Here is a 10,627-nt window from a genome sequence, read left to right as displayed (position 1 = left end):
CCAGAGGCAGAGGCAGCAGATCCCCATGAGTTCAAGGCCCACCTGCTCTACATAGTGAGTCCCAGGACAGCTAGGAATACATAGAAAGACCCCTTAAAAATCAAACAAACAAGACTCTAATGGGTTGAAAACAAGTGTGCAACACTCTATGCATTTTCAGTATCATCGTCATCATCATCAAAGCTGAGGTGACATCATATGAAGACATCCTTGATGCATGACATTGTCAATACTGAGCTATGGGAAGCCTGAGAGAGGTGTGAAGACCACCTCATCCTAGTATTGTAGTTTATAAAAAAAAAGAGGAGTTAGAAAAAAGATGTCATGCAACAGACATCACAAGGGTTTTTTTTTATCATGGGAAAGGGGGTGGGAAAAGGGGAGAGGGGGAGGGAGACTGGCCTCTGGGGACAGGAGCAGCAGAAAAGAAGGGGGGAGAGACAGAGAGACAGGAAGAGAAGCAAAGAGGGGGAATGGGAGGTGAGTAGGGCCCTTTTAAAGGGAAACATAGTGAATATGCACAGGTGGTGCTCTTAGTGGCTGCAGCTGAGGGTGTATCCTGTCAGAATCCCAAGGACAGGCCAGTACAGATGCCCAAATACTAACAATAGTTCCTCTGTCACAGGGCCCTAGCCAGTGCTGTAGACACCTAATACTGATGTCACTCATCTGCATGCTAGTGATGCAAACTTCTTGCTACACAGTGACATCGTTTTTTTGAATCATTGTTTCCAAACACTCAGAGTCCCTGTGCTCTGATAGAAATTTTCATTTGTGAAAGGAGCTGAGATGCAGATGAGGGACACTAGGGAGAAGGAGTAGTGCCTGAAGACTTCTACTGCCTGCATCAGGCATGGTATTGGTAGGGCCACTGCAAAGCTCTGTTCTTACAGCTTCAGAAAATCAGGACTTACGTCTGAGGATATAGCTCGGCCTGTATCTTTCAAACTGGGTAGGATGTGAGGAACTTTTTGTTTAGGACTCATTCAAGCCTCACTGCTTCGGATGCCTTCTGCAATAACTAAAAGGGGATAGAAAATGCTAGAAGGCCCAGTCCGAAAGGCTAGGGATATCAGGGACTCAAGGAGTCTGTGAGGCCAGAGGGGCTGTTCAGTTAGAGCACTGGGCTAGTGTGTTCAGACAGAGTACTAAGCTGACACACACAAGGCTGGATGTTTAAGTCCTAGCAAAGCACATGAAGGAGACTTGGCATTGTAAAAGTTGATGGTGCACAGCCTAAGTGTCTCCTAGTCCAAGTCTTTTCAGGCAACGAGCTTGCAAAAATGAAAGGAAGAAAAAATAAATCACAAACGTTCCATGAGTATCATAAATGGGGAAATATGCAAGATGGAAGAACAAAGATTACCGTCCAAATCAGTGCTTCCTTGTCTGTTAGTCTGGAGGAAAGTGGTAGTAATGGTTGGAGAATAGATGAATGGGTGGGGGCGAGCATGGATTTCCTTCTTAATGAAACAGTAAATGTGAGGTGACCACTGACTGGGAAGTCTAGGATAAAAAAATGTTTGAAGTTGCATGGCCCATGTCGGCGCCAACAAAGCCACAGTGAGGGAGAGGGCCCATGCCTGGAGGCGGGTTGCTGGCTCTAGCTTCCTTTAGGAAAGTCAGTAGTTTAACTGCACAGGACAGTAAGGTCTTTTCACATGTCAGATGTTGTCGGTTCTGAGCCTTCTGCCACTCAGGGTGACCAACTACGATTTTAAAAGAAAACTCAGACACATGCCCTCAGGTCCCCTGGAATCCTTCCTCCTTTCCCACCTTCAGATACTTCACACCTGGATTATCTTTGCTTTGACCTCTCTCGACCATGGCATCCTGTTAGATAGGCAGTGCTCACCGAACGTGGGCACGCCGGGAGAGAGTGGGTGTGAACACTTCCTTTACACAGGGATTGCCAGGCACACAACCAAGCCCCTGACTCTGGGATTGCCTTCTGCTCCCATGTGCCAGAAATCCCCTCCCCAGAGATCACACTCTTGTGAGCCAGAAGACATTCATCGTGTGTGCTCCCAGGTCACAAGCAAGAGCACATCACATTCCTCTGGGATAATCAGTTGTTGCTGAGTATCAGGCCATGAAACTTGTGGTCCTAGGGTCACAATGGAATGAAGCTTTTCATTCCAAAATCCTCCGTTGATCCTCCTCCAATCCCCTGTCTCTTTATTTTTCTCTCCTTTACTCCATTCCACCACTTCAAAGCTCCTGATATAATACACATCCAAACACCTAGTAACTTCATGTACTTGTGCAGTACTAGCCTCAGAGTCATGAAGACAAAATCTTAGAGGTCTAGGGAGTGCATTCTGCCCAAGTCATCGATAAACTCACCTGCCCCTGCTGTTTACAAAGAGCAGAGTGGTGCTAGGGGGACTGATGGACCTGGTCTCTACCGCTGAGTTGCTTCCTTGTTTGTCACAGAAAGAGTCTTCGCAGTGTGAACCTCTGCAGAACCAAGGAGCATCCAGCAGAAGAGCAGTGTGAATTAGTGTGAACTGGGCATCCTGGGCACTGTTTGGGCACTGAGACCTGTGTGGAGTTGGGAAAAGAAGCCTAGGTCTGCCAGGAGAGACTGGAGACTATATTTGGCATCGACATGGGAGCAAAGTAGCTTAAGTCAAAGGTGTGTGTAGACAGTGTGACCCTTGTACACTGCTAATAAATGGGGAGGGAAGGGTGGAGGCTTGCAGGGAGAGAACTCTCACTCAAGTCCTAGAGGCAAAGCTTGGAAGCAGGGAGGTAACCATCCAGGAAGCTGACACGTATATGTCAGACACGTATAAGCAGAACAGAGCCATCTTGGGTGATGTCATAAGGACAGGGGTGGGAGTGGGGCAACAGGAAGAGACCTGAGAGCTCACTCCTGCAGGTGGAGAATACAGGAGGGGAACACAAGCCAGCAACTGATTTGCAGGAGCAGCTGAGATGGTGCCAGGGAAGGAGAAGGTGGGTGAGCAGAAGCACACAGAGAGAGTAGAGAAAGGAGCTGTCCTGGGTTATGTGAACAACAGCATCTCAGGAACTAATGGAGTTTCAAGGTGTTTTATAAACCTACCAAGTTTGCTTTTAGGGGTGAGTTCTCCAGTGTGGGTTCCACTATTCAGGGAAGGATAATTCTCCACTCTGAACAATCACCCCACAGGATGATTGGTGTAATGTGGCCCTATGTCAAAAGAAAGTCCAGGCACACCCTCCAGGAATGCCTCATACCCCCCAAGGAAAGCCACTGCTGGTTGGTGCTGAGAGAGCATTTGCACCCTGGCTCAGCCCCAGGTGCCCCACATACACCTGAACATGCTAAGTCTTTTCAAAAAAAACGGGGACAGGAATCTTATAAACAGTGGGGATTCCACAAAGACAAATCTACTAACAGAGTCACATAAAGTACACAACACAGAAGCCCATGATGTGCAAAGGATGCCCAGGATGACCTGGCCAGACTCCAAGTTTAGCCATAAATAGTAAGAGGATTGTAACACACATTAGCAGTAGGCCAGTGACTGCAACGGCTCTGGGTCACTGTAAAATATGTTTTCTGGCAGAGCCCACAGTTACAGCTTCTCCACACCCAGCATTTGTACCTATTTTCAGGTCATTTTTGATAGCACAGTTAAAGTCAAAAAAAATTTAAGAAATACTACCCAGTGGAAACCAGTAGAAAGTAATTCAAAACTATGAAATTAGAAAAGAAAAAAAAAACAGCCAGATTATAGATTTCATTTACTGTGAAAGTCGGACCAGGGCAATTCAGTAGAATAGGATCATGTTTCTGACACCAGACATTCAAACAAACCCTGGAGCAACAGAGTGAAGTTGATCCAGGCGTGGTGGCCCATGGCTATAATCCCAGAGTTTGGGAGGTAGAGACAGAGGATCAGTAATTCGGAGTCATTATTGTCCACACATCAAATCTGAGGCTACAGGAGACCCATATATATCAGACACTGGAAAACAGACCATGTGGAGGTGGCTTGGTGGTAAGAGCACTTGCTGTGAAGACATGAGTTTGAAATCCCCAGCAGCCATATAACAACTTGAGCATGGCTGCATACTCACCTGTAACCCCAGTGCTAAGAGGGTGCAGAGGTCACAGTATCCGGGGACTCACTGGATTCCAGCCTATCCAGGGTCAGTGAGAGATCTTATATCGAAGGGTTAGGTTAGAGGGTGATAGAGCAGAGTTCTACATGACCTCCTCTGTCCTCCCAAAACACACGAGGGTGGGTACACCCACACGTATTCTACACAAGCATGCACCACGTGTGGCCACATACACACTACACACACACACACACACACACACACACACACACACACACACACACACACACACACAAACACACAGAGGAGGAAGGGAAAAGTGGACTCTTGAGCTCACTATTGTTGAATATTCCCAGTGGCCCAGGTGCTTAAGGATTTTTGTCTCCAGATGGTGGAACCTTCACCTCCCAGAAGGAATTTGTGTCAGTAGAGGCATACCCGTGAGAGGAGAGACAGACGCCAGCCCCTTTGCTCCCTGCTCCCTGGAAGCAACTTTTCTCCACCACATCTTCACTGCCATGAACTACTCTCTTCTCTTCCCTTCCCATCCTTCACCATCTGGGGACTGATGCTGCCGAGCACTAGTTTGTGGATTTCTCAGTCTAAGGGAGAAATGACCTCTGCCTCACTCAGAATGTTTTTTACTTTATAAGGATGTAAATCCATCCCCACACACCTGTTCCTGTTTTTTTTTTCAGCCTGACACTAAGTAAATTACATGAGCCACACAACACTTTATCATAATGTGTAAAGTGCAGGTTTCCATTTGATGACCAGATCTACCTGTAGGTTACAGTAAGTGTTCAAAACACATGATTCAGCCTAGCCTAAACCATGAAGTTGGTGAGGGTGGCTGTGTGTTTTTAGTTTAATAACATTTTCAACTTAATACATTTATCATGGCCTACCAACATCCCAAGTTAAAAGGCAACTGTATAATGTAATGGCCCCAAAAGATGAAGACCAGATTTGTTATCCAGAAATGTGCAAAAACTTTTAAAATAACAAAAGGGCAAATAGCTAAAAAAGAAAAGAAAAGAAAAGAAAAAGAACTCACACAAAAAATATTCTAAACTGTTTTCCCAAAGATTTACAAATGGTCATTAAGAAGACAGAGATGGCAAATGTTACTAATCACTAGGGAACTGCAAGCTAACACCACAGTGAGCCAGCTCTTCACACCCACAAGCAGAGCAGAGCAACAATAACAAGTTCATTATAAAGCCTTTAAGCGCAAGTCTTGAGAATGCAAAATGCTGTAGCCAGCCCTTGTGGAAAGCAGCTTGGCTGCCCCTCAAAAAGTAAAACAGATTTATCACATGACACAGCTATGAAACTTTTCTGTATACGCACAAGGAAATTGAAAACATATTCACCGAAAACCTTATGAATATGCGTAATGGCATTGTTCATAACTGCCCAGCCTGCACTCGAGGGTCAGCCACATACACAACTTCATAAGAATGAATCTTGACTCAGCTCTTTAATGACCCACTGTGATTCTTGTCCTTTTGTTGTGAGTCCAAAGAGCCTGCTCCATCAGCAGACGGGTCGTCTCGGCAGACAGGCTTCAGTATAGCTGCAGGCTCTCCTGCCCAGTCAGATCAGCCCAGGTGAATGGTGGCTGGAAAGTTCTACGCCATGCTAATACTGTACCACTGCAGTCACCAGGTCTCAGTAACCGTAGCTCAGGAGGGTGTGTGCTTACGTTGCTTCTTAGGTGCAACAGACTCATCTAAATGTCTCCTGGGCATCTCCAGGCATGTTTCTGTAGTCACTTTCCAGAGTCCAGTCTAGAACTCACAGGCAATCCTACGGCCACATTTCTTTTTTTTATCTCAAAAATACCATTTATTCCTTTTGGAAGCAGGGCCCTCTTGATGCTAATTTCTCTATTTTGTGATGAGACATAAATTGTTCACAGAGTTCAAATTTACAAAACGGTTGTCAGTTGGCCTCTGGTTTGTACCAACTAGCTCAGCAACTCCATTTTGTCATTTCCCTCCCCCCTAGAAGGGTCTGAGGTCAGAAGAGAACATGTGTGAGTCTCCAAGGGAGATGAACCCTTGATAATGGAGGGAGATGCCGGTAGGATAGCATCTCTCAGTCACATAACCGAGGACAGAGATTAATCTACCAACCCACGCAGGCAGAATTTACTGAGATGAGATAGCAAGAAGTCTACAATTAGCAACAAGGGAATGTGGTACAGATGAGGCTAAACATTAGCATATTTCTCCCGACCTGCCCACCCACACCCTGAGTCCTCTCCCACCAGGCCCCGCTCCAGCCTCCTCCATTGGTGGGATCCCCCATGCATTTGTTTCCTGTTAACATGATTCACCCCATAATTACTCAGCTTTCACACGGCATGGGACCTTCACATCCCCACAAGGCTGCAGACCACCCCTTCCTGACTTCTCCTCGGACTGGTTTATCTCTAAGTTTGTGGAAAATGAATTGCAGATGGAACCTTGTGGCTAGCCTTGTCCTCTTTCTCTCCGGGTCGTTCCTGAAACCTGAGTCGGTTCTTAGAGACTACCCAGGGATTTCCTTCCATTCGTGAGCACTGCCCACGTGCCCAGCCCCTAAAACTGATGAAGAATTTGAGAAAAACTAGTCATCCCAAAACTGAGCAACACTAAGAACTGGTAATCTGGGCACCTATAGATGGTTCTGTGATTAAGAGCCTTGAATGTTCTAAAGGACTGAGGTTTGCTTCCCAGCAGCCCCGTGGAGGCTAACAGTCATTTGTAACTCCAGTGCTAGCCATACACTGCCCTCTTGTGGCCTCCACAGCCACTGCATGCAGGTGGTGCATAGACTTGCAGGCAAACACTGAAAAAAGAAAAGAAGCAAGGAAGGAGAGGAAGAAGGGAGGGAGGGAAGAAGAGGAAGAGGGAGTGAGGAAGGAACGGAGGAACGGAAGAAGGAAGGAAGGAAGGAAGGTTGGGCAAACAACAACTCTGTGTCTTGGAATGTCCCCACAGAAGAAGGACTCAGGCCACACCAACACCACCACAGATGATTACCAATAAAAGAGACAGCTCCTGTGACAGAACCACTAAAGGAAAAGTCAGTGTCTCTGGGGGACAGGTGGTAGGAAGGAGAAAGCAGTCCTGCTTTCGGCATGTCAACTCTTCACTGACTTCAGAGTTCTCTCCTCACTGGCCTGCTCCATTCCTAGAAACACAGCAAAGGGTTCCCTGGGGGCAAGTCACCATCTTGAGCTCCCATGCTAAGCCAGGATCTATCTTGTCAGCAACTAGAGCCTACCCCTGGAACCCCAAGACTTCACCCATGCACATGGCCTTTCCCTTCCTGACTTTCTGAAATAAACACAGCAAGGGCTCTCTGCCTGCCCAGGCAAGCCATTCCTCCTCCTTCCTGCCTCCTGGCCACATGGGTGCCTCTGTGTGTGGTCCTCCACACCCTGGTGTGTAGTCCCTCTTCTTGGGGAGCCTGAGTAATACAACTGTTCCTGTTATATTTATTTTCTGTGTCTTAGCCTCCTGTGTGAATACTCAGTGGTACCTTCTCACTTTTCCCGTATGCAGCACTGTCAATGTAGAACAAGCCACAGGCATAGAAACTTCCACATAGGGCTGTGGCTGGGGCTGCTTGGCTATCTTGGACCACCCCCACCTCCTTCTACATGAGGGCATGAGTTCCTTCCTCGATGGACTGATTCTTAACTAAACTACTGACAAGACCTGCAGCAGTGCTGCTGTGCTGTGCCCATTTACACAGCCCTGGGAACACTGGCAGCAGTGTGAATGTATTCCTATTCTGTCACTGAAATATGTCGATTAAGGTTGGACACTATATAGTCAGTTAAAGTGTCTTCATTTTGACCAGATGTTGACTTCTATAATAGTCTCTATCTGTTGCAAAGAGAGGTCTTGTTGATGAGGTGTGAGAGCTATATTTATCTGTGGGCATAAAGGTATATATTTAGAAAGAGGTTAGAAATTATACAGTTTAGGACAGTAACTGTAGCAGGTTCTCTTCTGGGGTCCACGATTACACCTGCTGCAGGTAGCTGGCCAGGTTCACTGTAAAAGGCATGAATTCACCCCTATTCAGCTGACCTTAAGTCCAATTCAGTGGCAGTTGGTTACACCCAGTGTACAAGTACCACTATTGTACACTTGAGGATATCTTGCCATATTGATCATTGTTTAGGTTTTTAGTCTTCATAGCTAAGTAGGACAGGAAGGGTGAAAATGGTGTAAATACAGAAGACTGCATGTAAAATTCTCAAAAATAATTAAAATAAAAATGAAATATCTGATAATGACTCACAGTTCTGTTTCTTTAATGCAGCTCCCACTGGCTCATTTACAAGTGTCTGGGAAGCTTTCTCCTGCTCTGCTTTCTTTACAATTGAGACACAACACAGTAAAGTGCCTCTGTGGCTGTTTTAGTAACTCCATGGTTCTCACCGCCACCCAATTCCAGAACATTTTCATCATCCCACAAAGAAACTCCATCCTATAGCACTCCGATTACCAGCCTCTGGCAACCACTAATTGACCTCCTGTCTTTATGACTTTGCCTACATAGTGTTTCACATACGTGGACTCATGCAGAGCACAGCCACTGTCTATGACCTCTCTCCCTTGTGGAGTGAGCAGGGTGACCTTTTCCTTCTCACAGCTAATGAGAGCAGACACTCTGTTTATCCACTCTTAGGTTGATGGGTTGTTCTCATGCTTTAGTTGTGAGGAACAATGCTGTTCTGGACATTTGTGTGTGAGTGTTTGGGTGAGCATGTGTCTTTGTTTCTTTGGGGTTTGTAACCAGGAGTGTAGTGGGTCCTGTGGTAACTCTGTTTAACTTTGGGAGCGAGGAGCATTCAGCTCTCAAGGCAGCTACTCCATTTCTCACACGGGCCAGCAGTGTGCAAGGATTTTATTTTTTCTACTCCTTAACCTGCACTCCACACCCTGACCCTCCTGAAAGCAGTGGTCCTGATGTGTGCACTTCACACCCTGACCCTCCTGAGAGCAGTCATCCTGTGTGTGCTCTTCACACCCTGACCCTCCTGAGAGCAGTGGTCCTGATGTGTGCACTTCACACCCTGACCCTCCTGAGAGCAGTCATCCTGTGTGTGCTCTTCACACCCTGACCCTCCTGAGAGCAGTGGTCCTGATGTGTGCACTTCACACCCTGACCCTCCTCGATTGCTTTTCTCTAATAACTAGTCTATTGACTGTCTTGGATGTATGCTAATGAGATGCTTTATTGTCTTCATTGCCTATGAGAAGCTTTTCTACATTGTTGAACTTGTTCTTTATATATTGTGGATACAGTTTTTGTTCCATGTGTGAATATTTTCCTCTTTTCTAGGATTTCTTCCCCCTACTTTCTTGATAGCATCCTTTAAACAGCAGAAATGAAGTCCAATGGAGTCTGGACTGCCTGTGGGTTTGTTGTTGTTGTTTCTCTCCATTTTTGGTGGCTTGTGCTTTTGATCTAAGAAATGGCTACTTAGAAAGAGGTCATAACAACTCATGTCTGCTTTCTTGTAAGGGTTCAGCTCTTCCGTGCAGTAGATGAGTCCCTGGGTGGTCCTCACTATTCAAGGGGGACGAGGAAGAATTGAGTGAGTTCCTCTAATTCTCAGCTCCCTAAGAGGCTGACCTCTGACCCAGGAGAGGACCTGTAATCAAGATCTCCAGTAGACATCGCTAGAGATTTGTCTCCAAGGTGACTCCAGATCCTGTTAACTTGACAATCCGCATAAACATTACAAGCATGTCCACGGTAACTGAGACATGGAAAGTCTCACTGAGAGGACAACATGTCATGTCAACCTCAACAGGAATCTGGGGACACTAAGTTTCTTCCTCCTGTTTCCTGTGCCTGGTTTGGATGGAAGGGGTGAAACCAAAGCCCAGAGTGATCAGAGAACCCTTCCACAAGGATGGAGAAGACCAGTTAGCTATCACAGAAACTGCTTGGTGCCTCTTCTGTGTATGCCTAAATCATGGTTAGCTGTGGGGTGTGTTGGAAGGATTGTTTTGCTGAAGCAAAAGCCTCCATGGTGATTATTTCTGCTCCTGGAGAGCTTAGAGACATGATTCAGCAACACTGGGAACAAAGCCCCTTGGTTAAATACTATTCAACACTAGGTAGATTGGAATCCATCTGGGAAATCTGAGAAACTCCACAAGGTCATGGGTTTAAATCTGAAGCTTCCCAAGAGAAAGTAGATATGGAGAGACTCTGAAGGATGAACTTGACATTAAGACCCTGCCCTCAGTCAGAAGAACACCTGAGTGCTGTCTTTTTCCCTATCCTCTTATCATCTACTTTCCTATAGTTGGCCCTAAAAAAATCTGGCTAGAGGTATTTATTATTATACTTACCTCAATAAAAATATACAAGTGACATATGAGTAAATTTCTACTGGAAAGGGCCTCAGCTGTGCAGATGTATCTCCACCTCCATTCCCATTTGTCTCCCAGACACCACGCCTCCTCTGCACCCATCAGTCCCCATGTTATGTATTTACTCAAACGTACACAGAACAACCAAGACATGCACACAACTCCCAGGACAGCAG

The sequence above is a fragment of the Cricetulus griseus genome, chromosome 2 (genome assembly GCF_003668045.3).
Source record: "Cricetulus griseus strain 17A/GY chromosome 2, alternate assembly CriGri-PICRH-1.0, whole genome shotgun sequence".
Classification (NCBI taxonomy): Eukaryota; Metazoa; Chordata; class Mammalia; order Rodentia; family Cricetidae; genus Cricetulus; species Cricetulus griseus.
Note: the sequence above shows the minus strand (reverse complement) of the source record.